This window comes from Chelonoidis abingdonii, chromosome 2 (assembly GCF_003597395.2).
Source record: "Chelonoidis abingdonii isolate Lonesome George chromosome 2, CheloAbing_2.0, whole genome shotgun sequence".
NCBI classification, from domain to species: Eukaryota; Metazoa; Chordata; order Testudines; family Testudinidae; genus Chelonoidis; species Chelonoidis abingdonii.
In genome coordinates this window covers 288177691-288203728 of record NC_133770.1, presented here as the reverse complement: position 1 = coordinate 288203728, position 26038 = coordinate 288177691, and positions in this window count along the sequence as shown.

The following is a 26038-nucleotide window of genomic DNA, read 5'->3' as shown; positions in this document are numbered from 1 at the left end:
TACCAGCCACAGAAGAGATTATGGCTCAATTTGCAAATGTTCAGTATTTCAGTAAATTAGATGCATCCTCAGGGTTTTGGCAGTTAAAATTAACTGAAGAAAACTCAAAGCTATGCACATTTACTATCCCATTTGGAAGATACAGATATTTATGCTTACCCTTCGGCATAGTTTTGACACCAGAAGTGTACCAAAAGCCATTCATGTGATCTGTGAACATATTAATGGTTTACACCTCAATGGATGACATCATCATCTGGGGCTCAACGTAAAAGGAGCATAATTGTAGATTTTGGGATATCCTGGATGTAACTAGAGCAGCAAACTTCAAACTAAATAGAGATGTGTTTTATGAGTTACAGAAATGACTTTTGTTGGGAACATTAATTCCAACAAAGGTATAAAACCTGATAAGAGGAAAAATTTCAGCCATTGAAATGCCACATCCGCAGTCAAAGAAAGATGTCCAGTGGTTCCTGGGAATGGTTCATTATCTTGGAAAATTCATACTTAATCTATCTACCAAAGCAGTGGCTTTGAGAAAACTCCTAGAGAATAAAAATGAATGGTATTGGGGTGAAGAAAGAATCATGGGAAGGTTTAAAACAGCAACTGATACAAGAGATAGTGTTTAAATTCTATGCACCAGGAAAGCCTATTAAAATGTCGACAGATTCTTTACAGTCTGAGTTAAGGGTAGTGATTTTACATAAATAGAAGGATTGCTGGCCACCAGTGGCATGTGCATCCAAGTCACTGACTGAAGCAGAATCCAGATATGCTCAGATCAAGAAGGAGCTTCTAGAAATATTGTTTGCCTGTGAGAGATTCAATCAGAATATTTATGGACAGACAGTGGAAGCTGAAATGGACCATAAGCCCCTGCCTGTACCTTAAGGATTCAAAGAATGATGATAAAGCTTCAAAAGTATGATTTGGTTGTGATCTACACACCCGGAAATTCATGTTCACCACTGATGCACTTTCCAGAGCAGTGTCTGTTCATGAAACCAAAGAAGACTTTAGAGCCAGAGATGCAAGCTTATGTAGATCTGATTGTAAAGTCAATTCCCATAGCTAACAGGAAACTGTAACAAATAAGAGAGGAAATGGAGAAAGATGCATCATTGGGAATCCTTAAAGAAGTGATAATTAAAGGGAGGCCTGAAGAAATAAGCTGGTGCTCTCCAAGTATAAGACACTATTGAAACTGCAGACATGAACTAACTGTGATAGATGGGTTAACTTTCAAGAGCAGTAAAGCTGTAATTCCAATGATCCTCCAAAAAGAAATATTACAGAAGATCAGAAAAGGAGATTAAACCTCCCAAAAGACTCACAGAGACTTGCTAACCTGCTTGGAGAAGGGATACTTGAGGAAAGTGAGTAGTAAAGACTCACTCAAGAGTGATGTGCTGGCAACCTCTCCTCTCTAGGTAGTTGACACATAGGATTTACGGAAATGAACTACATTGGTTGAGAATTAAATGCATGTGTTATTAAACAGTTGTTAGCTGTCTATGTACACACACATCTTCCCTCTTAAAGAAAAACAAATTAAGTGATATTTATGTTAATTTGTATATATATGTATACATGTGTATATGAGTTAATTTGTTTTTCTTTAAGAGGGAAGATGTAAAGATATGTTCATAGAAGACTATAATTTAGAGATGCTCCCTCATAAGGGACAGTATTATGAACATAGGCATTTGCAGATGTGGCCTGGAAGGGGGCATTGCGAACACCACATAAGTGTGTGCAGCAGTTCACCAGAGAGGCTCTCTGGTTTGTTTTATTAAAGTTTATTTCCTTTTTCATTCACTGGTTTGTTATTTCATGAACCCCAAGACACTTACAGGTTGTACCACAAACCTTCAGTGAGGACCCGCCTCCTGTTCAGGATTAATCTCCCAAAGGGTGTGTTTTCACCAAGTTTTCCCCTCCTACCACCATCTTCCCCCAGGGGGCCGGAATGTCCCTTCTAGAAGGGCAGACCTAGATGGCAAGCAAGCTTCTACCAGGCTGCTCTCCCATCAAGACAGGCAGAGCTCTGCCCTTTTTTCTGGTTGGCCCCTCACTGGGCTAGTTCTCTTCCTTTCATCTCTGCTCTCCACACCTGAGATTGGCTGCAGGTGTAGCAGGGCGAGGCCAACTGGGTCCACAGTAGGGTGACCAGATGTCCTGATTTTATAGGGACAGTCCCAATTTTTGGGTCTTTTTCTTATATAGGCTCCTATTACCCCTCACCGCCCTCCCGATTTTTCACACTTGCTGTCTGGTCACCCTAGTCCATAGACTTTCTCTAGCCCTTTATTTGCCAGTGAAGAGCCTGTCAGCCTCCTAAACCCCCTCCTTCCCAGTGTGGATCCTTCTACCCCCTCACAGTAACACTTGAGTGAGACTCTGCTCTGCTGACCACCTCATATCTGCAGAGCACTTACAGTCCAGCCATAGGCTGCAGCACTTCACAGCAGATGTCCAATAGCAGGAACTGAAAATATGGGAACTCCTCCAGGCTGAAGATAAGGGAGAAAAGGGACATTTCTTTGTTTCCATTTACTTATCAAACCAGTTATATAAAGATCACTGCTCCAGCTCAGATATGATCTGGAGTCTGGTTCAGACTTCCGAGTCCAAAGCCAGGCCTTCCCTTTCTCTCAGGGAGTAAAAGTGGGCCTCTTGCACTTGCCCATGCAGCAAAGAATGAATCAGAGAAGCAAAAGTCCATGGACATTGTATTCAGATTCTGGCTCTGATGGTGGAGGATGAGCCCTCGGCAGTCTGCCCCCTAATGGTCGAGGTGTCTGGAAAACAAGACTTGCCTTTCTCAACCCTCCCAGTGGCTTGGGTCAGAGACCAGATGAAGGCCTCAAGGCTAGAAAATTTAGTTCTCTCTGAAACTGGAAGTAACGTCCTTTTCTTGTCAGTGCAGCCCTCTCTGAGACCAACCCAGTTTCTCCTGACTGTTCCCGCCAGCAGTCAGATCCTGTCACATTGCTGGCACATGATGTAGGGGGGAGCCAGTTGCAGTCCCTCCCTGGCCCTGCATGAAGTTTTCATACCCCATTCCAGCATCACTTCCATCCGCCATTAAAAAACAGCTATCTCTAGGGCAGAAAATAGCAGCTACCTAACTGCCCACAGAAACACTATGCGGAAGTCTAGAGCAGGAGGCAAAGAACAACAGAATCATTTGAACAACAAGGGGCATTGCAGGAAGAAAGAGTATAACTGGACACTGCTGCTCTCCCAAATTGTACTGTCGTTTCTCTTTAATGACCACAAATGGTCAGGACCTCTGGTTTTGTATCTCATCTGAAAGATGGCTCTTCTCTTTTCAAGCTAGAAAGACAGTTCACCTTGAATATGACTTCAGGCACTGCAGCTATTTTACCATTACATATAACTTGGAATGGATTATCAGCATGTGGAGAAGATAAAAAGTGTCTGAACAAAACAAGTCATTGAGTTCCTTAGCACAAGAGGGTGACTTTTATTCTGGAGATACAGCTGTACTATTCTCTGAAATACAGTTTTCATCTGAAATTAGACGAACCAATTAGAAAGTGTTTCAAGTGACTGTAAATGGAGGATTTCACATAGGGGGTGACATATGACGCATTTTTGTTCTCAGCCAGTGCTGGTGGAGCAAGTCACGTAATGAAATGAGTGGGAAGCCTCTCATTGCAATGGGTCCATATCATACAGTCTTGCCCCAGTGATTCATGTGCATGACTCCCATGTATCTCACCAATGTAACTGGTAATGATTAAGCTTCCCTGTGCTACTTTGCTTCCAAACACCATCTCATCTACTTTCCCTTTGGGCTCTGACCTAAGCTAGGGGAGTGCTTGTAAGGGAGATCTCTGAGGAAGTCCGATTTACTGTGAAAAGGGCTTTGGTTATTAGGGTTTGATCCTGCAGAGTATAGGTACAGAGTGACACATGCACAAAATAAAAATAGGTGAGAGAAAGAGCTCGGGGAACCCCCTGACCCCACATTGTCAGTAATAGTGCTGCATGGCAGCCATGTCATAGAAATGAGATCAAAGAGGGGCAGTACACAGTGAGCATGAGGATCATCCTTTCTAAGAGGTGCCCATACCTGGACTTTTTTTTAATCATACATATAAGTAAGGGAGAAGGCATGCAAGGAGTAAGTCTAGTACAGCCTCTTTCCTGTGCTAGCATGTAGTTTTCCCTCCCACTTATTCTGGAGTGTGGCAACCATGTTCTCCCTGCTATGTACTGTGAAAGGACTGGCAGGGTTCTGAACCAGTGCTGTGAAAGGACGTTGTGTTGGCAGAGGTGCTACTCTTATGAATGAGACAAAACCAGGGAGAAACCCTCTCCAGAAGACTGTAGGTTGGCAAATACTCAGGTTTCAGGTCTACATTTAAGTGTGGGAAGAATGTCCAGATCGGTACGTCACTTTCAGTCAGGGTGATGGGCACTCAAGATTATCCTGTAAGTACAAACAGGCACACAAAATAAAAACTAGAGCATTCTACAGATGCTGTGTGTTAAATAGGGGAGTAACAGCAACTCCCAGTAAGAACCACTGTTGAAAGCTGTTCTGTTACATGTCAATAATGTAGCACTGAGCAATTTTTAAGAGATAAAAATACAATGTGGGCTAGATGATGGATGAGGATCTCAAGGGAGGTTGAGTCCCTACAAATTACTTAGAATTTGCTCCTAATCAAATAATTAGACTCCATCTATCTTCCATTAACTGGCATAGGCGCTGACTCCATAGGTGCTCTGCACAGAAAAAAAATTGCGAGTGCTTAGCACCCACCGGCAGCCAGCACCTCCTTTCCCTCAGTGCCTCCCTCCCACCAGCAGCCCCGCTGATCAACTTCTCCTCCTCCCTCCCAGTGCGTCTCACCCAGCACGGATCAACTATTCCACAGTGTGCAGGAGGCACTGGGAGGTAGGGGAGGAGCGGAGATGGGGCATGCTTGGGGGAGGGGGCAGGAACAGGCAGCAAAGAGGTGGGGCGGGGGTAGGAAAGAAGGGATGGAGTGGGGGCAAGATCTGGGGCAGAGGGGAGGTCGAGCACCCCCAGGGTAGAGAAGAAGTCAGCAGCTATGTTAACTAGTGTGTGTTTAAGATTTGTCTATATGCAGAGTTGCACTAATCTAACATAAAATGTTATTTCTTTTTTAAACCAATTGAGTCCAGTCTGATTCAGAATATTGTATAGACTCTCTCCTTTCAGATTAAACCAGGTTTATTTTAGTTTAACACAGGGGTCCCCAGTGTGGTGCCTGCAGGTGCCATGGCGCCTGCTGGGATGTCTAAGTGCACCTGCGTACCGGCCGGCAGATGAGCATCCTCCGAAATGCTGCTGAAATTTGGCAGCAATGGCTCTGGATGACGCTGCTTGCCGCTGACAAATAGTATCATCCAGAGGCGTCTCCGCAGAAATGCAGCCGAAATTCGGCGGCATTTCGGTGGATGCTGTTCCGTCGCCATGGTCCTCCATGGTTCGTCTGGTGCCTGCCAGACAAAAAAGGTGGGGGACCACTGATTTAACAAGTCAGTTAGGAACAGGTTTATGCTAAACTGAAAAGAGCCACTCAAACCACACAGGGGTTTACACTAGCTTAGACAAGGCCTTAAGCTTGTCTAAACACAAAAGTTGTATACTTTAACTATTCCAATATAGTTAGAACAGTATAACCCTTCTATTGTGGATGCATTTACATCAGTATAAAAGTGCTTCAAATAGGATAGCTTGTTCCTATACACCAAGGGAAATAAGTTATACTGCTATAAGGCGAGTTATACCGAAATAACTGTGTCCATGCTATCATTGTATTGTTATATTTTATTTTAAATTACACTTCTCTCAAATAGTTTTGAGTACAAAAACTACATAGACCAGCCTTTAGGCTGATCTCTGGGCTGCATTCCAATAGAATACGGAGTGTGTCACCTGTAATGGTAGCCGAGAGACATACCATACCAGCTAGTGCTGTGAAAATTGTGGTGTTTAACATTGCATAGCTGAACATTGAAATATGTTGTTTGTTCTCACAGTTTAGCTATATTGTCCTTTTGCCTCTCGTACACCTGGAAAACCATTAGTGCTGCTTCATTGCATTTATCTGCTTAGCCAAGCCATCCTGGTATTTTCAAGGTCACCACCTCCTGTCACACAGGTCTCCTGCGGGGTATTGAACCTCCAGTTTGTCTTTACAGACACACATAGGGCAAACCAACTGGAACCAAAACTAGGGAAATGGTTCATTTAAAAAATAAATAAAAATAAAGCATTTGTGAGGAATATTTTGATTCTGTGTAAAATGGTCCCCTTTCCCCTCTGCTTGAATGAAGCATCCTTGATTTTGTTTACACAGCAGAGCTTACCCACTCTGTGGAGTATGCATTTCTGCTGCTACTACCCAGGCAAAGAGCACCTGGTAAAGAGACTCTCACCTCCCAAAAGCAGTGACATTAGGATTTTAGCTTGAGTAAGCAGCTGTTGTCCAATCCCCATTATTTGTGCAACTGTGTTGATTCCTCTGCATCAGCTCTGACCTTGTAACAGTACAATTTACCCTTTGATACCTGAGTAAGCCAAGCTGCTGAGAGAACTTGTTCATAAACACAAACTACTTGTCTTCATTCTTAAAGCCTTACATAACCTATTTCCCTCCCTATGTAGCATTTCCCATGTGCTATAGAGACATAGACTCCCCTGTGCTTCACTAACAAGTTGCCCATTTGTCAAATTTTTGCGCAAGCTTCATTACTTCTCCCATGCCGCCCCTTGCACCTGGAAGATGCTCCCTGTAAAATGCACAGGGACCACATTGTCCTCCTTCTAAATCTCTCCTTAAAACCCACCTATGCTGCAAAGCCTACAAACTACTGGACAGTTGTTACCCAGATGGCATACTGTAACTGCTGCTTATCACACTGTTCCTACATGTTTCTTTGCTACCTTATGCTTCCCCTTGGATGTTTGTGGTTTACCTGTTGTTTTTCATCTTAAACTTAGATTGCCAGCTCTTTGGGATGGGGATTGTCCTTGGGTATTTGTCTGTACAGTGCCTAGTACAATGGTGCCTCTTGGTGCTACCACAATACAAATTATTGATGAAGTTTCAGGCTGTAAGCTAATTGTAATATACTGGGGACTGTGTTGTAATTACAAGCTATTACTTTAAGAGTGAAGGGGTTTCCTGGTCCTGCTTGCAGGCTAAGGGACTATGTAGCAAAGCATGTGATCAGTCAGTCTGGACAGAGCCAGCTTAAAGAAAGAAGCAGTGAGTTGTGCCTGGCTCCCTTAAGGTATGTCTACCCTGCAAAGAAAACCCACGGCACAGAGTCTCAGTTGACTCAGGCTCATGGTGCTCTGACTGCAGGGCTAAAAATAGCAGGAAGATGTTCCTGTTTGGGCTGGAGGTCGGGTTTTGAAACCCAGTGAGGAGGAGGTCCTTGGTGCTTGGGCTCCAGCCCAAGTGGGAATATCTACACTGCTATTTTTATTCCTGCAACTTGACATCCATGAGCTTGGGTCTGTTAACTTAGGCGAAGAGTCAATGCCTTGCATTTTTCTTTGCAGTGTAGACATACCCTTCGGGAGCAGCCTGTTTTCTCTCTCTCTCTCTGCTTTGGGTTCCTGTGTATTCATTGTTCTGAATTCTAAATAAAACAGTAGCCTCATACTGCCACCTTCCCGCAAGAGTATTTGTTTTCCCTTAATGTATGTGTGTTTATGCTGTGAACATAACACTGATAGCTGACAAGAAGGAATCTCAATTCACCACCTCTGCTGTCTACAGCACTGCATGGTGGTGGAAGGAAGTCATTTTCCCCTGAAACTGGAGGCAGTATACTGTATGCAATGGACCAGTGATCTAGTCTGGTATTCTGTGTTCCTTCACCTTGTGACCATGACTGAGTAAAAAATATCATTTCTGAGCTGGCTGCCAAAAGAACATGAAGTGTGATGTGAACTAGGTCCTGGCCTTTCAAAAGCCCTCAGACTCACCCATCCCCAGCTGGCCCATGCTGAAGGGTAACAGCACTGTCCAATTATAAGACACATATTTCAGTATCTGCTTTTATCCCAAAGGAAAACAAGAGTGTTACAGACTGATAGACAGGAGTCTGTTGTGTTTTGATGGAAATGAGCAGGGGACCAATACGATTACATGGCATTCTCTATTTAGGCAAACCTAGCATTTGTAACAAAGATCCACTATCTTGCTTCCCTCTCTCATGGCTCCTTCTCAAAGCACCCTCTAGTTTTCTCAGAAATGTATTACACCTATTCCTGCTCCATTCACATAGGCTAACATTTTGAGGGCACCTTCTTTATCGCAGGTAGCAGACCATTGTTTTGAACATGTTGGCCTTAGTGTTTTGTGACAACAGGTTGACCTTTCAATGAATCACAGAATATCAGGTTTGGAAGGGACCTCATTTAGTCCAACCCCCTGCTCAAAGCAGGACCAATCTCCAGACAGATTTGTGCCCCAAATCCCTAAATGGCCCACTCAAGGATTGATCTCACAACCCTGGGTTTAGTAGGCTAATGCTCAAACCACTGAGCTATCCCTCCTCTCTTCTGCTGCTCTGCATTAGAAACGCCACAAAACAGTGGGTCATACTGTACTTTGTATTGGATTAGCCATGTTAGTCTGTATCCCCAAAAAACAACAAGGAATCCGGTGGCACCTTAAAGACTAACAGATTTATTTGGGCATAAGCTTTCGTGGGTAAAAAACCTCACTTCTTCAGATGCATCTGAAGAAAAAGTGAGGTTTTTTACCCATGAAACCTTATGCCAAAATAAATCTGTTAGTCTTTAAGGTGCCACCAGACTCCTTGTTGCATACTGTACTTGTTACTCTAGTGTAAATAAGGGATAACCATTCTGAATTCCAAGGGGTTTCTCTGGATTTACATAGATGCACTGGAGAGCATTACTTGACCTGGTGTCTTTTGGAGGGAAAATAAAGAACAAGTGAGCATGCCAGTTCCCTGTTTAATCAATAGCTTTTTTATATAACAGTTACTCCTAGCGTTCCAGTCTTGTCTGAGATTTCTATTATGTAGGCTCTGTACAAATACATAGGGAGAGACACTATGCCTCAGAGTTCACAATCTGAATGTACACCACAGACAAAGAACGGTGCAGTGAGGGTCACATTGAAGGTCAGTGGAACAGAACCAGTAAAACCCAAGTCTCTTGAGTCCCAAGTTGTTGTTGTTACCCCATGGTCTATGCTATTTCTCTTTTCAACACAGAGCAAGCCTTCAGCACTGCCAAAAGCTGAGGGTTATTTTTACTCCCCTTCCTACAGTATTTCTGTGCAATATGGAGGTGAGATCCTCAAGCTGCTGTATTGTGGATTACTGAAAAGGAGAATTTACCCGAGGTGCATTGAAACTACAGACTCAAGCCTTCGGTGAAACATTACACACACTTAGGATTCTCAGAAGAGAATCTTTCAACTGTTTTATTTGGAACTGGGCTTGTTAGCTAAATGAAGACCAATTTACGGATCTTTTCAGACAGTCCCGTGCACGCTATTAGCGCACTGCAAAATCTGTCTCTCTCTTCCCCAGGGAGGAAGGTGTAATTTTTTTCCAGGGAAGTCAAGAATAACCTTTGTATTTAAAAAAAATACTTTGCAATAAACTGAACTGGAGCAGGGGAGAAAATATAGATGGAGTCAGGTCAATGAAAGAAGAGTAAAAAACTGGCTGAACCCCAATGTGGTTATTGACTTCAGCTGGAGATTTTGCCTGAGCATGGAAGAAGGCCCTGATCCAGCAAAGCATTTAGCATGTGCTGAACTTAAAGCATATGAGTAGGCCTACTGAGCCTAAACCACTGAAGGCAATGGCAGTTTTACTGTGAACTTCAAAATGAGCGCAGGATAAAGGGGTGAATAAGGAGTTCAGGAATTGGCCCCACAGTACCCAGTGAATGTACGGTTTGTGGAAAGCTTTGGATTGTCTGCCTTGGGAAGTGCTCATGCGCAGAACAGAGCACAGAGAGCAGCAGGGCAAGCTCCAGTCTATCGGATTATTTGTATTACAGTAGCACCAAGAAATCCCAACTGAGCTCACAGCCCCACTCTGCGAGGTGCAGTACATGCACATTGCAAGAGGCAGTCCTCGCCCTGAAGAACTTTCAACCTAAAGAGACAACAGCGGAGAGAAAGAATCACGGATACAGAGAGGTGAAGTGACTTGCCCAAGGTCGCACGGAGCCTGGGTCAGAGCTGAGAACTGAGCTCAGATCTCCTGAGTCCCATTCCTGTGCCATAATTCACAAGACCTTCCTCGCTCCAGTTTTCCACAGCAGTGCCCCTCAGCCCTCCTCTGGAAGGACCACAACTAGTGGTGAACAACTGTCTCAGTGTCCATAGCCATTCAAGCCTTGACCTCTCTTTAGACACTATATTGGGCACCCTTATTGGTAATGTGGACATGTGTCCACTAGCACCTGGACTGAGAACACCAATGCCTTCCAGAGGTTTTGCTGAATAGCCATCAACTTATAATGACTTTCGGTTACTACAAATATGAGCTGGATTTTCACCAGTGATCTACTGCCGAGTGAATTGCCCTGTGGCCCATTGCAGGTTTCCTGAGCCATCCGGTCCCCACTGGATTTCTTCATATGGCTATATTTCTAGGTTTATTAAGCAGTGAGACAAGAAATGGGAATATGCTTCTGGGCAATCTCAGTCTAGAGGAGAGAATACCAAAGGGAGACACGATAACTGTCTGCAGATACAGAAAAGGATGTTGCACCAGAGGACAGGAAGCAATTATTATCATTAGTCAGCAATGATAGAGCAAGAGGTAATTAAGCTTAAGCTGCATCAGGGAAATTTTTAGACTGAATATTAGAAAAAGCTTTAAAACTGAGAGAAGTGAGTGAGAAAATGGAACAAAAAGCCCATGCAGGTGGTGGAACCAGGGTATATTCAAAGTCAGATTGCATGGCCATCTCTTAGAAATGGGTCGGGAGCACGAATCAAGGGTAAAAGAGATGATGCATTAGAGGGCTCTTCCAAGCTAAGATCCCCATTCAGGGAAACATGTCTAATCAGGACAGCAATTAAACCTGTGCTCAAATCCCATTGATTTCAGAGGCCTACTGAAGTCAATGGGATTTGAGCATGTGTTTAAATGCTTTCTGAATTGGCTCATGATGATTCTGTGTTTCACCTATAGCAGACCTTGTATGGAGCTGATAATAAGGATAGAGGCCAAAGCTTGAGTGACTGGAAGCGGTGACTTACAATCCACTGCCTCTAGTTATGTCATTGCTATTTTGGATTTTATTTTATATCAGTAAATGAAACCAAAGGAAAATGGCTAAACCCAAATCCAACATCTACAACCATGTGAAGGGTGTAAAGGCCCAGGAGAAAGGAGCATTGTGTACAATTCTCCAACCTAAGGGAGAAAGGATGAAGTTGAATGCAGGAAATATAGGGCTGAATATCAGGAAAATGTGAGATATGGAGGGGACATATTGGAGAGGCATCCAGGTGGGCACCTAAAGAATCAAAAGCAGTGAGGGGAGGAGCTTTTAGCAGCTGCAGCTATTCTGCCTGGGCAGGAGGACTGTGTGTGAAGGCCATAGACAGTGGAGGACTTTTATACTGGCTTGTGGGGGAGAGGAGGAGGCAGGGGTGATGCATGGGTGGGGCGTGCACCCCTCCACCCCCGATTGCTCTGTCACATCATGCCGTCACAGCCAGCGGGCTGCAAGCTGCGCTGGGCAGGGAGAGGCAGAGGTAGGAGGAACAGCTGAGAGCTGCTGGGAGGGGGCGCTGCTTTCTGGAGGGGAGTGCTGCTTTCTTGGTGTGTGGGGGGGGGCTATCTGGGCATGACTCAAGCTGTTCCAGGGTTATGCTTTCCCACTATCAGTAGGCACAGTTCGCCTCTGGTAGGAGGTGAAGTATTTCCAGTAGAGATATATAAGACACTGGTAAGACCTTATCCGGAATACTGTGGGCAATTCTGGTCTTCTGTGCTTCAGAAAGGTTAATTGAAGTTGGAACAGGTGCAGAGAAGGCTTGATAGGATGATCCGAGGACTGGAAAACCTACCTTATGAAAGGAGATTCATGGAGCTTGGCCTATTTAACCTAACCAAATGAAGGCGGAGGTGAGAGGTGATGGCTCTCTACAAATACATTGGAGGATAAATCCCAGGGAGGGAGAGGAGTTATTTAAGTTAAGCCCAATGTGGACACAGAAGCAAATGGTTATAAACTGGCCAGCAACAAGTTTAGACTTGACATGAAAGGAAAGTCTCACCAAGGAGTGAAGTTCGGGAACAGCTTTCCAGGGGGATCAATGGGGGGGTGGCGAGGGGGGGAAGGGAAATACCTAACTTGTTTCAAGACTGAGCTTGATAAATTTATGGAGGGGATGGTAGGATGAGACTGCCTATAGTTGTGGGTAGCCGATCTGTGACTGCTTGAAACAAATATCTCCAGTGGCCTCTGATGGGACACCAGATAGAGAGGGCTCTGAGTTACTTCAGAGAATTCTTTCCCAGGTAACTGGCTTGCCCACCTTCTCCAAGTCTAACTGATTGCCATATTTGGGGTAGTGAATGAATTTTCCCCCAGTTCAGATTAGCAGGGACCCTGGAGTTTCTTGTCTTCCTCTACAACATGGGGCATGGGTCACTTGCAGGTTTAAACAAGTGTAAATGGTGGATTCTCTGTAACTTGAAGTCTTTAAATCAGGATTTGAGGACTTCAGTAACTCAGCCAGAGGTTACAGGTCTAGGACAGGAGTGGGTGGGCAAGGTTCTGTGGCCTGCAAGATGAAGGAGCTCAGACTAAATGTTCATGATGGTCCCTTCAGGCCTTAAAGTCTCTGAGTCTATGAAAGGCAGGCCAGGGCAGGAGGAAGAGAGGCAGGGTGAAGCTCCAGAACCAGCTAAGGACTGCCAGCTGTGTGAAAGGGAAGAGTTGTTGCACAATGGGAATGCTGCAACTCTTTGATTTGAGCTGTTCCCAACATGACACCACATCAGAGGTGCCTTGGTTCTAAGGGGTTAATACTATAAGGAGGGACATGAGATTTTTCAGGCCTATATGTGCACATTGGGCTGATCTGGCACATAAGTTATTTGTCAGAATATAAGTAGGTACAGATTTGGAGGGCATTAGGATATTAGATAAATATTGGGAATGAGCTGGGCAGTTTGTGTATACATATGTGCACATGCACGCATACGCAGAGACCTAGGTGTCATATCCCCTGTACTGTAGCAGATAAAGGAGAGTCCCCACGCCAGAGGTCAACAGCTGTACTGTGAAAGCTGGCTCATCCCCGCACAGGAAAAATTGGCCTCTCCACCCACACAAAGCTCTGGGTGGCTAGAGAGCTCACAGGAAATCTCACCCCCTACCACCTTCTGCCAGTTTTACAAAAGTAGGTGAATGGGCTGCTGGAGAGGACACATGCAGCTGCTGCTGGGACACAGCTGGCCGAAAGTTTAAGCTTCAAACTGGGGGAGAAGTCCAGGGAGCAGCCTCAGTGTGTGGTCCCTGGGAGAGCTGCACCACACAGGAGAATCAGCCAGAGCCCAAAGAGAAGGAGGGCCCTCATGGATGACTGGGGAAATAATGCTGCAGGACACTGGGACAATGTGTTTGCTAATAAAGGTGACAGAGGTGAGTGTGTGTGTTACTGATGACAATGTAAGAGTTATTCCTGGGTGAATTCCTGCTTCCCCAAAGGCTGTAGGAGGGGGTGTCTGCACCCAAGGCAAGCGGTGGATGTTTGGTGAAGGAGCCTCCACTACCAGTGGTAAATCTGTGCACTTATAGAGCAAAAGGATATGTTTCTCTCATCACTGCTGCAATAAAAATTCAGACTGGCCATGGGATTGTGATACCCAGGATGTTCATGGCACTATAGATTTTTTTAGATCCCAAGGAAATTAGCCCCTATTCCAATGTGATACATAAGCACAACTGGCTCATTGGATGGATGGATGCTGTCACTGTGGCATTAAATGTAGCACATGGTGGAGGAAATACCCAATCTGATTGTGGTATTGGTTGGCTACACAAGCAGGGGCGGAGTTTGTGACACAAGCTAAGTAAAGACAGTAATTACAAGGCATCTAGAATTAGAGTGCTGAGCAAAATTAAAGAGAAAATGCCTGGCTAATGGTGCTATTTTACTACATCCTTGTCTCCATATTTCATTCATTTTGCTAATCTGCTGACAAAACTGCTCGTTGGCAGATATAACCCTCAAGTAGCCATTAAGATGGCTTGATGGCCCCCAAGGCAAGTACATTTTCAGTCTGACTGGCTTTAATCCCACTGGAGAACCCTATCATGCCATTACATGCCACAGCGGGAGTAAAAGTGATGAGGTAATCACATTTAAGCACCATTCCATTTAGACATAATCTGTAAAAAAATCTCATGAAAGCAGCAACCATTATTATGGCTCCCAATGTCCTTCAGGCAGTCTTTGCGGGGGAAAAAAAAAAATCCACCTGTCAAAAGCAGACAGGCCCTTTCATTCAGCGGAAACAGAGGTGAGATGTAAAAGTGACACAATATTATTTAAACTTCCTGTTACTAAAATTACAGTCCATCAATATAAAAATGAACAATAGGGCCTTAGTCTGTCAGCTAGATCAATGTACTTGGCATGAGATTACAGAGACACAGAGCTTAGAAAGTATTAGGAACACAGGATTTGCTGTAAAGGTTTCAAGTCCTGTGTCCTGCTTCAAGCAGTAGCTAATACGTGGTGCTGTTGAGGAAAGTGACCAGATCTAGCCAACTGTGCAGTGCTGAGGAATCCCCTTCTTAGCTCATTTGTGATAAATTTACATCACAAAGCATGAGATTACTTTAGCATAACTGGAAATGTTATTAGTCTCTAACATTTCTGGGCCCTGTTTTAATATCTAGCTCTGCTATCCAAAACATTCTCCTCGTGTGGTAGTGAATTCTGTAGGGTGACTACCCACTGTGTTAAGATGTATTTCTATCTGTTTTAAATCATAACTGCCATTAATTTATTAATGGGCACCAGTGTCCAGTGAACATGAATGCTGATCCAGGCCCCACAGTGAGCACACTAACAGCATTCAAGTATTGATAATGATGTGATGTGGTGGCATGTAGTATTTTTCTTGTCATGCCTCCCAAGGGCTCTGATCAGCGTGGGGCCGCCATTGTGTGAGGGCATGAGAGTCAGGAGACCTGGGTTGCATTTCTAGTTCTGCTGTTGACTTTAGGCAAGTCATTCCAGTTCTCCTTGCCTCCATTTTCCAATCTGTAAAATGGAAGCACTTGCCCACCGTATAAAGCACATTGAGATCTAGGGATTGGAAGTGAAAAGTATTATAGTTATATTAGGGGGCAGAATATAAAGGAGGAACTCGTCAGTTTTCACCATACTCTTCATAGTTTTAAATTGTAGTACGGCTCTATTTTATATAGGTTATTTTACTGCCTCAACACAGGGTGTACCAGACATTTGCTACCCATTGGTGGAGGCCTCAACACCTTCGCACAGCCTGCCCTAAGAAGGAGTCCTGCTTGAACGGAAGAGCAGCAAGGTCAGACCTCTAGAGGATGCCTAGAGAGGACTCTCGTGATGAGCAGCAAGCGGAAACAGCAACCACTTGCTTTCTGGCACCTAGAAGGTCTGGGAGCATGTGAAGGCCAATCAGAGCCCAGCAGGCCGAATAAAAAGGGCTAGTTGCTTCTACTAGGGGCCAGTTCTGGGTGAAGCCAGGACAGGGAAGGCTGGTAGTCCCTGTCTCAAGCCAAGGTACCTGGCCCAGTCAGGGGCTTACCCTTGACATTAGGTTTGGACCTCTGTGAAGGGATAGGGTTTTTATTATGGGCTTTCATGCTATTTTGAGTTGAGGTTTAATTTGTTTTCTGTGAACCCCAAAAGGCGTCTGGACTAGGTCAGAGGGCTAGGTCACAGAAGTGGCAGACCACTGGGGGTGTTTGGAAGAATGTGTGCAGTGTTGTGTCCTGACACAAGGGGGTACCCTGGGGGTGAGTGCACAACATAACATATCCCCCACCACTATAGTAGAATGCACAGATGTATCCTCTTCTTTAGTGCAAACATTCAATATGCCTCCCAGGGCTGACCTCCCTCCACCTCTCTGTCTCTCCAAGTTCCTCCTCATCATAGCACTCTTCTTGTAAAGCCTTTTGGCAATGACCTCTGCATGATTCACATAACACTTGTTACTTGTTCTGGTGCCTGATGTACTTACTGTCTGGGTCTAAACTGTTCAATGACTGTTTTAGGTATAAGCTCCTTAGAGTAGGAATTGGCTCCTTATACGCTGGTACTGCAATGAGTGCACTTCATCTTAGTGATTGTGCAATGTGCCTCGGGTGGAGTGTGACCAGGATTCGTCACCCAATTTGGTCCACTGGTTGGATTATTAGCTTCCCCGGGTCAGGTACGGACAAGGAGTGCAACATGAATGCTGATCCAGGCCCCACAGTGAGTACACTGACAGCACTCAAGTATTGATAATGATGTGATGTGGTGGCATGTAATATTTTTCTTGTCATGCCTCCCAACGGCTCTAATCAGTGTGGGGCCCCCATTTTGTGAGGATCTGAATACCCACCCAAAAGAAGGGCTTACCTACACAGAGACTTTATGAGCAACAAGCCAGGCTATAAATCCATAGCGTACTCACTTGCCACACTCTAACTGGCCATATGGACCCAGCTACCTCTACTAAAAGTTCCCAGCGTGCTTTTGTTTGAAACAGCGATAGGTCAAAGCACACTACGGAACTTTTAGTGCACGCAACCAGGGTCCACACGGGCAGTTGGTGCGTGGCAAGCTCATGCGCCATAGATTTATGTCCCACCTGGCCGCGTAGCCAAGGCCAAAGACACCGTTCCTGCCCTAACAAGCATACACTTTAATTGGAAGTAAGAGCAACACATGAACGGAGGAGGTGAGAGTGGAGAAGGGTAATGGTCATAAGAGAACATGGTTACATAAATTATGTGCCAACTTGATTTAAAAAAAAATAGTATTGGTGATCCCTGGCAGCCCGTCAGCCTAGCCACTATTAGTTAGTAGTTGTCTTGTAGGCATCACAGCAGAAGTGGGTGAAGAGGAAAGCCTTGCAAGGGATGGTCCAGTGCTTAAAGCACTAGCTAGAGACTTGGATTCAATTCCCTTCTCTGCAACAGGCTTCCTGTGTGACCCTGGGTACATAATTTAGTCTCTCTCTGCCTCAGTTCCTCATCTGTAAATGGGGATAATAGCTCTTACTAGCTCCTTGGGTGTTGGAGATCAAATATGTTAAAGACGTGAGATGCTTAACACTGTGGTGTACCTTAGATCTAGAAGGCAAAGCCCTTCTGGTTAGTTCAGACAGGAGGGAGTTCCACACGTAAGAGTTGGCAAGAAACAAAGCACTGAGATGTCTGGGGAAGAAGCAGACGTAGGGGTATCAAGATTGGCAGCAATAGTTAAACTATACTGAAGGAGGCTGTTGGTGCACCAGCTGGGGTTGCTCAGCTTATCCAAGCCAGGGAAAGGAGAGGCAGTTCTCCCTCTACTTTTAGCTGCTCTTCCCTCTTTCCCATCACTTAGATGGAGTGGAAGGGACAATGCAAGAAGAGACCAGGATGGATTAATGGAGAAGGGGACAGAGCTGTGAAGGGCCTCAAAGGTGAGGATGAAGAGTACGAATTTTAGGTGATGGATTACAAGGAGCAAGTAGATGGATTCAGAGAGCGGAGTGTCATGGGCAAAGAAAATGATTTGGCAGCAGCATTTTCCTGAGGGTGATATACAAGGCCAGGAGAACCGCAAACCCCTGGTTGGCCAAAGGAGCAAGCCAATGTTACACCTGATTTTTGGCCTTGCCTTAAGGTGGCTGTTGAAGAATGATGAGGTTGCTGCCCAGGATCTCTCTGATTTTCAGGCACTACAGCAGGCTTCTGACCCAGGACACCTTGTGGAGCAAAGATAGTATGTCGTGATTTGATGGTTGTGTGCTTGAACCACATTGTGGTCACTGCTTCTTCAGCTCTGCCTCATAGGAAGAGGATGTGTGAGAGAGAATGAACCACAGAATGTTACATGTGTTGGCTACGTTGCTTAAAGCAGAACTGGAAGGTGCTCAGGTGCTGAGTGATGAGGGTAGCGTAAAAACCTAGATAGAAGAAAATTCTCCTAGCTCACAGAGAAGGAACCAGCTCTGAGCCTGAAGCTTTTCTCTTCTACCTGTAAAATATAAATAGATATTGAGTGGGGGAATCTGTGCCCTCTTCCTTGTGCTTTTTAATCTGACACCAAGTTCCCTGCAACGACAAATCTGATTGTTTTTCCAACAGCAACAAAGCAAGATAAATCAAACTTGAGTGTAAATTTTACCAAAAGTCCAGTATAAATGCAGTTGTTGGGTAAGACGACAAGACTGATTGTTAAAGGTGTACTGCCCCCTAATGTTTGCATTTAAGACAAAGGCAGTGGTGTTTTGTTAATAAAGGACAATCCCTCTGTAGAACAGCAAAACAAACTATTACCCATCTCACACGTACTGGACTGAATTGAACCCTGATGTAACTTCATTGCCTGTAGCAGGTTCACAGCAGGGATGACTTTGGTCCTGATACCTGCTGGTTACTGTATCTCATTGAGAATATGGTTGATTCTTAGTAAGTTAATAATAATAATGCTCAAAATAAAGTCTTTCTCTTTAGAGTTGTAACCATGTTAGTCTGTATCAGCAAAAAGAACACGAGTACTTGTGGCACCTTAGAGACTAACATTTATTTGGGCATAAGCTTTTGTGGGCTAAAACCCATTTCATCAGATGTATGGAGTGGAAAATACAGTAGGAAGATATATACATAGAGAGAGAACGTGAGAAAATGGGGGTTGCCATACTAACTCTAATGAGACTAATCGATTAAGGTGGGCTATTATCAGCAGAAGGAAAAAAAAACTTTTGTAGTGATAATCAGGATGGCCCGTTTCAAACAGTTGACTAGGAGGTATGAGTAACAGTAGGGGGAAAATTAGCATGGGGAAATAGGTTTTATTTTGTTTAATGACCCATCCACTCCCAGTCTTTATTCAGGCCTAATTTAATGGTGTCCAGTTTGAAAATTAATTCCAGTTCTGCAGTTTCTCGTTGGAGTCTGGTTTTGAAGGTTTTTTTGTTGAAGAATTGCCACTTTTAGGTCTGTAATTGAGTGTCCAGGGAGGATGAAGTGTTCTCCGACTGGTTTTTGAATGTCATAATTCTTGCCGTCTGATTTGTGTCCATTTATTCTTTTGCTTAGAGACTGTACGGTTTGGCCAATGTATATGGCACAGGGGCACTGCTGGCATATGATGGCATATATCATATTGGTAGATGTACAGGTGAACGGTCACCTTCTTGTCAACTGTTGGAAATGGGCCATCCTGATTATCACTACAAAAGTTTTTTTTTCTCCTGCTGATAATAGCCCACCTTAATTGTTTAGTCTCATTAGAGTTGATATGGCAACCCACATTTTTTCATGTTCTCTTTATATATATATCTTCCTACTGTATTCTCCACTGCATGCATCTGATGAAGTATGTTTTAGCCCATGAAAGCTTATGCCCAAATAAATTTGTTAGTCTCTCAGGTGCCACAAGTACACCTCATTCTTTTTCCTTCCCTTTAGAAATCCTCAGCTTTAGAAAGGAAAGGTTGCCTTTTTGGTGTGGATGATTTGCTCATGGCAACTGCATTCTGAAAGACAGCTGTTATTGTAAAGACTTCACTTACAAACAAGCTTTAGATGGGATCCCCTGCAATATACCAGGAAGTTTGTCACTGATGGGCAAACCTCAGATAGCGATAGACTCTGATGGGACAAGCGCTCACAAGTGCTGATGCTTCTCTGAATTTTCTCACCCTTCTGCAAAATTGAGCTAGGAATCCAAAGAGAAATGGATCTCTCATAGCACGTCTAATGTTTTCAACCTCTTCAGGCTGGCAGTAGCATAGGAATTCCTTAGTTTATTCCAGATGTGGTCCAGCCAGTCCTCCACATGCCAACCTCCCATTTGAAATTGCTGGGAGCTCTGGATATAGGTGGTTGATGTGACTGATTTGACTTATTCACGTCTGCATGGATCCCTGAAATGCAGTGCCACATGAAAACAAACTAAAATAACCAAGATAGTTAGAGATTGAGAGGAAGGGTTTATAACCTATAAAGTGGGAGGGTTTATAACCCTTTCAGAATGTTTTTTTTTAATATTTACTATCATAAACCTGGATGTTCTTATCATACATATACAAATCTAATTGCTTTTCAAATCCTGCTAAAATGTTGGCCACATGCTATCTGTGGCAATGAGTTCCACAGGCTAACTGTCTTAAGTGAATAAATATTTCTTTTTATCAGTTTTGAATTTTCCGTCTGTCAGTCCCATTGACTATTAGTAATTATTTGTGTTACAGTAGCACCTGCACCTACTCAGATCAGGGCCCCACTATGCTAGGCCCTGTACAGACACATAATGAGGTCAGTCCTTGGACCCTGAAGAGCTCATTGTGATACTACCCCCCATATTCTTCATAGAAATATTGTTATACTATGATTATAGCATATCTAAGATGTATTTTATCCAAGATGGGTCTTGTGAGACATCATTGGAAAAGTTACAATTTGCTGAATATGATTATCCTATTTGTATGCATGTATCATTTCTGTATCTGAAGTTAGGAATATTGACTATGTAACCATTACAAGTGGGTTTACACCTGGGGCGTGCTCACCAGACAGAATGCAATCAGTCTCCCATTAGAGAGAACAATAGGATTTTGAAGATGCTGATGTCCCATCTTCCTGAGAAGCTTCCTGGGATGTTACAAACAACCTTTGACTCACGACTGCTTTGAGATGTAAGGTCATGTGATTAAGTCACCTGGTACTGGATTCCATGATAGAATCCCAGTATTTTTCCACTAGGGCGTGGGTAGAGGAATCCACACTGGAAAACAAAGGGTTCCTGCCATATGTAAACTCTATTTAAGACAGGGGAGTGATTTAAGCACTGTTAATTCTTCACTGAATTCCCACCCAGGATGTCTGCTGGAAGCATCTAAGAAACAAAGACAAAACGGGGATAAAAGCTGAGCCCAGGTGGAAAATGTGTCTGACCTCTGAAAGAAATACCTAAAACAACATTAGGGTGAGAAATTACTTTCTTGTAACCAGTTTCTTTTGTATCTTAAGCTAACATTGCAGTTTTTGTTTCATTTTCCGGGTAATCTGCTTTGATCTGTTTGCTATCCCTTATAATCATGTAAAATCTACCTTTTGAAGTTAATAAGCTGATTTTTGTTTATTCTAAAACCAGTTTGTGGAATTCATAACTGGGGAGGGGAAGCAAAAAACTGTGCATATCTTCCTCCACACTGAGGGAGGAGGCGAATTTCAATTAGCTTATACTGTTCAGTTCTCTGTGCAGCACAAAACAATATAATTGTGAGTGTAAACTCCAGAGGAGGTGTGCATTTGAGTGCTAGGCCATTCCCTAGCTGAGTCTTCCCAGGCAGAGCCGATTTCAGTGTCTGGGAGTATGTTTACACTGGCAGAGTTACATCGCTGGCAGTTACATCGCCGCTGAGAGAGCACTAAAAGGAAAACGCTGTTGTGTATTCACACTGTCAGCAACCTGCACAATAGCATGTTCACAGTTGTGGAATTGCATCAGTATTTGGCACGATGCACTCTAGGCAGCTTTCCCACAGAGCATCTCTTCCTTTTCTGCCGCTAAGTGTTGTGGGAAGGTGGAGGGGGTCATGGGGCATCCTGAGTCCTGTCACAATGGCCTGTGATGCATTGCTTCACATCCCAGCACACCAGTTCTTCTGTCCACATTTAGCACCATCTTTCAATGGTTTGTGTACTGTGCACTCGGCCTCTTTGCGCTGCAGGAATGGATCCCACACTGCTGACCAGTATGCTGCTCACTCTCACTAACACATCATGAGTGGAAGTGGAGTTATTCCTTAAACTACAAAGGCAAGAGTTCGACAGTGATCTTGCCATGCGTAGTAGCTATGACATGAGATTGCTTGTGGCATTCATGGAGGTGCTGACCACAGTGGAAAGCCACTTTTTGGCTCAGGGAAACAAGCACTGAGTGGTGAGATCACATAATCAGGCACGTCTTGGATGATGAGCAGTGGCTGCAGAACTTTCGGATGAGGAAAGCCACATTCATGGAACTGTGTGATGAGCTTGCCACAGCCCTGCGGTGCAAGGACATGAGAATGAGAGCTGCCCTGTCATTCGAGACACGCGTGGCGATTGCACTGTGGAAGCTGACTACTCCAGACTGCTACCGATCAGTCACTAACCAGTTCGGAGTGGGAAAGTCGACCGTTGGACTCATGTTGATGGAAGTATGCAGGGCCATTAATCGCATCCTGCACCGAAAGATCATGACTCTGGGCAATGTGCGTGATATTGTGGATGGCTTTGCACAAAGGGCCTTCCCTAACTGTGGAGGGGCAATAGATGGCATGCATATTCCAGTTCTGGCGCCAGACCACTTAGCTACCAAGTACACTAATCAGAAGGTGTATTTCTCTATGATCCTCCAGGTGCTTGTGGATCACCGTCAGCATTTCATAGACATTAATGCAGGCTGGTACAGAAAGGTGCAGGATGCACGCATCTTGCAGAATACTGGCCTGTTCAGGAAGCTGCAAGCAGAGACTTTCTTCCCAGACCAGAAGATCACTGTAAGGGAAGTTGAAATCCCATTGTGATCGTGGGACACCCTACCTACCCCTTAATGCTATGGCTTATGAAGTCATATATGGGGCAACTTGATAGCAGCAAGGAGCGATTCAACAACAGGCTGACAAGTGCAGAAGGACTGTTGAATGTGCATTTAAAGGCCTGCTGGTGCTGCCTATATGGGAGGCTGGAGCTGTCTGATGACAATATTCTTGTACTTATAGCTGCATGCTGTATGCTCCATAATATTTGTGAAGGGTAGGGTGAAAGCTTCACTCAGGGCTGGACCGCTGAGGCTCAGCACCTGGAGGATGAATTTGAACAGCCAGAGACCAGGGCTATTAGAAGGGCAAAGTGCAGGGACATATGGATCAGGGATGCCTTGAGGCAGCAATTTGAAGCTGAAAGCCACTAATATTTTTTGCTATCCTTGGGAGTCAAGTGCTTGTAATGCTAGGAGGTGATTGTGATTGGTGCAGGCAATGCACTGTGAAGGTTTAAGAAAATTGCCTGTTGATTTCCAGGGCTCTGTTTGCTTTCAATTAATGGAATAAAGATTGCTTTCCAACCAAAACAATTATTTTATTAAAAAACAACCGAAGGAGAGAGACAAACAGAAAACCACATCAGCGCTGTTCGGGGTGGGGGAAGGGAAGGTTTCAGGAGGAGGTGGAGTCCTGGGATGGTTAACGATTTGTGTACGTCCAGGTATCATATGCAACCTTGTCCTTTGGAATACAGTGCAGTGAGTACTGTACTTCAGCAGGGCTAAACTGCAGAGGGATGGGTGTTGAGTGCAATGGGTACTGGGGGTCTGCAGGACTGGACTGTTATGGGGGGGAGTGGAAGGCAGTGGGTACAGACTGGAACCAGGAGGTTGATAAGAGTGTGTTGGCGGTGTCTAGGGGGAACATGGGAAAGGGTTTTATGACAATGACTACAGGGAAGGGTGGGTGTGATGGATTTGGTCATAGTGACCCCCTTGGGACTGTCACCTGATGTGCTGAAATTACCTCTGAGCCTGTTTTCCCTGCCAGCTTGGGACTTCCAGAACCCTGCCTTGTTGAGCCAGACATGCTAGCCTGCTGCAACACAAACCCAGGTCTGGTCACCACCCCCAAAGCTGCAGACTTTAACCAAAAACTGCTCAGCTGGTCAGCCATCTCCAGCACCCAGACACTCAGTTCCCAATGGGATCAAATCCCAAATAAATCCATTTTACTCTGTAAAATAGCTTATACAGGATAAACTCATAAATTGTCTGCCTGCTATAACACTGATAGAGAGATATCCACAGCTGTTTGCTCCCCCAGGTATTAATTACTTACTCTGGGTTAATTAATAAACAAAAGTGATTTTATTAAGTATAAAAAGTAGGATTTAAGTGATTCCGGGTAATAACAGACAGAACAAAGTAAGTTACCAAGCAAAATAAAACAAAACATGCAAGTCTAAGCCTAACACATTAAGAAACTGATACAGGTAAATCTCACCCTTAGAGATGTTCCAATAAGCTTCTTTCATAGACCAGACTCCTTCCTAGTCTGGGACCAATCCTGTCTCCTGGTACAGCCCTTGTTAGTTCCAGCAGGCATCTTAGGTGAAAAGCAGGGTATTTCACATGACTGAGGCCTCCTTTGTTCTGTTCCATCCCCTTTTATATCTTTGGCACAAGGTGGGAATCTTTTGTCTCTCTGGGTTCCCACCCCTCCTTCTAAATGGAAAAGCACCAGATTTAAGATGTATTCCAGTATCATATGACATGGACACATGTCCTGTGAGACCCTAGCCTTCATTTTTCCAGGTCCAGCAGGCAGATACCCAGGAAGGTTTGCAAGTAAACAGAGCCATTCACAACCAATTGTCCTGTTCTCCTCAATGGCACCCATCAAGATTCCAAGCCACCATTCATGGCCCACACCTAGCATAATTACAAAAGGACTTCACAGTAATACTTCATATTTCTAGCTTCAGATACAAGAATGATACATTCACACAAATAGGTTGAATACACTCAGTAGATTATAAGCTTTGTAATGATACCTTACAAGAGACCTTTTGCATAAAGCATATTCCAGTTACATAATATTCACACTCATAAGTATATTTCCATAAACATATGAAGTGCAACGTCACAGCAGGCATGGAGCTACTCTGTTTGCAGTCTTAATAGCGCCTGGAGCATATCCACTTGGCACTCTGTAATATTTAAGAACCACTCAGTGGCTTGGTGCTGGCGTGCCATGTTCTCCTTTCGGTCCCTCTTCTCGCTCTGTCCCACTCCTTCAATTCTCAGTTTTTGGCCACGGGGCACATCATGACACCACACAGAAAATTCTCTTTAGTTCTTTGTGGCCGCTTTCTAATTCTGCAGAGCTGTTCAGCTGGTGATAACAAAGAGGGAGGCTGGGCTCCCAAGGTCATATCTGTGAAGCCAAAGTGCCATATTTTACAGAGGCATAATTGTTTGCAACACAGAGACCACTGATTCAGTGATTTAAAACACAATGTGGGACACCTCCTGGAGGCCAACTGCAGCGCTGTCATCGACCAGGGTATCTTCACTCGGCATCGCAGCGCTGTAGCCCCAGCACAGAAAGCTGTACGCTTCTCGTCGGGGTGGTATTTTTGCAGCACTGCAACTGCGCAGTTTCTGCACACTAAGTGGCTTGGCAGTGTGTCCACCTCGGGAGTTACAGTGTTGAAAGCTGCTTTACTGCACAGAAACGTGGCAGTGTAGACAAGGCCTGTGTCTTTTTGCAGCCTGGTGTGTCCCTACTTGGGTGTGGCTTGGAGGATGCTTGAGGGCCTAGCTCAGCAGGACAGTATAAGGGAGCCCAGGCTGGTGGAATAGGCAGGCTCAGTGGTACCCCAGTACATCAGGTGGTATCCGGGGGGGAGGGCTACCCATCACACTCACATTCTACCTAGACTGGACAGTCAAAAGGTGGCAGATGAAACAAAGGCCCAAAGAGAAGAAGTGACTTGCTCAAGGTCAGACAACAGGTCAGTGGCAAAATTAAAATCCATGTCTCCTGATCCAGTGCCCTGCCCATAGGCTTGGCAGGATTCGATTTACCTCTATAGATGTTGGTACTGTCCATTTCAGCTGGCACACTGAAATCAACAACAAAAATATTGTCAAAGTTAGACTCAGGACTCACAGTTTGTCAGACCATTCTGTTTTATTAGCACAGCGCTCTGCTAATACACCCAGATAATGTGAGCACCATACAAGACACAAACTATCTTATTTAT